This window comes from Castor canadensis, chromosome 8 (genome assembly GCF_047511655.1).
Source record: "Castor canadensis chromosome 8, mCasCan1.hap1v2, whole genome shotgun sequence".
Classification (NCBI taxonomy): Eukaryota; Metazoa; Chordata; class Mammalia; order Rodentia; family Castoridae; genus Castor; species Castor canadensis.
The window spans coordinates 54,280,779-54,282,410 of NC_133393.1; the positions used below are offsets into that span (position 1 = coordinate 54,280,779).

The 1,632-nt window shown below is 34.4% G+C and overlaps 1 non-coding gene across 1 annotated transcript; it reads left to right on the forward strand.

Moving 5' to 3' along the window:
- The first annotated feature begins 263 nt into the window (after positions 1-263).
- LOC141410530 (U6 spliceosomal RNA) lies at positions 264-366 on the forward strand. The gene has a single exon (XR_012435383.1). It is a non-coding gene; the product is annotated as a U6 spliceosomal RNA (small nuclear RNA).
- The last annotated feature ends 1,266 nt before the right edge of the window (positions 367-1,632 follow it).

The following is a 1,632-nucleotide window of genomic DNA, read 5'->3' on the forward strand; positions in this document are numbered from 1 at the left end:
AAATGTTATAGAAAACGGCTTGGTGAACATCCTCTAATAAGAGTGAAGTGGATCACAGTTTCATATAGTGAATAAAGTCAAAGAATGAAGTAGGACATAATTATGGACATCTGTGTGGGCAGTATCAAGCAGAAATCAGGGTAATATAATGTCCAACATTCCCAGAAATTGTGATCTATCACCTCATTCATTCAAAAATGATGTATTATATTTAGCACAGTATTACAAAAGAAAGTCTGGAAATGGGCAAAATTTTAGAAAATGTGCTCACTTCAGCAGCACAGATGCTAAAATTAGAGTGATATAGAAATAGCAATACCACTGCACAAGAATGACATGCAAATTCCTGAAGTGTTCCATATTTTTCTTAATTAGCCATAAAGAAAAATTGTGGATTTGTGGGAAGAGAGATGGAATTGTTAATCATCATGTTGATTAAGACAAGCCAAACTCAAAGAGCCAATATTTTGCAGGTTCTTACTCATTTGTGGAACCTAGTTGTAAAATGATGATGATCATGATGATGATGATGATATAATAATAACAATAATAGCCATGGATCATGAATGTGAAAGTGGGTTGCTCTGGAAAAAATCAACATATGGTTGTGGGGAGAGGAAAGGATGCTGAGGGGTTAAGAGGATTGATGTATGCTGTGTGTATATACACTAGACAGTATAATGAAACCCACAAAGCACTGTTTGAAAAATGGGGAAAGGAGAGAGGGGCAAAAAGAAATATAATGAAGGGAGTGAACTTATTCAACGTACACTGTATACATGTATAGAATTCCCACAATAAAACTCCTCATGTTATTAATGTGTACTATTTCAAAAATATATAATAGTATTTTAAAAAATTTTCTGAATGTCTAAGTAAGAGAATAACAAATATGACTTTTGATTTAAATGATCTGGAGAAGCATAGTTCTGGTATCTGGGCCATAGTCAGATAAATATTTTCCATCTATATGATGGGTCTGTCAGAATGAATATTCTTCGTTTTGTATAAATAATTGATTTCTAGTGTCTTTTCTCTTCCTGGCGAGGGAACTATAATGAATTCAGAGAATGAGACAGAGAGAAAGAGAGAAAGAGAGAGAGAGAAACGGGGGGGGGGAGAGAGAGAGAGAGAGAGAGAGAGAGAGAGAGAGAGAAACTTGAAAAATGTGAAAGAAAGAAGAATAGTAAATGAATAAAAAGGTTCATTGAGTTTTTCCACTATGCATTTGTATGAAACATTGCACATCTTATATCCACGCAAGAAAGTTTGCAGTTGACTGTATTTGCATTTCCATGGACAAAGTGTTTCATTGCATACATTCATGATGTGATAATTTTAATAAGAAATCCTGAGAGGCAGGTCCTATCACAGTTTCTCTACTATTCTTTTCTAATCTCTTTGCTCCTAGTCTTTTAAACATGGAAACATCTACTTTAATGTGGTCATAGATTTCTTATGAGCTAACATTTCAGAGAAATATGCCAAGGCTTATGTTCAGAGCTGATAACAAAGTTGTGCTTTCTGAAATGAAATTTATAAGATGGAAGCACAGCTGTTACTCTTTCCAGAACTCTTCTGTTCACAGGACAGAAAGAATACCATCATGTGCCCAAATGAAAAGATAAATGC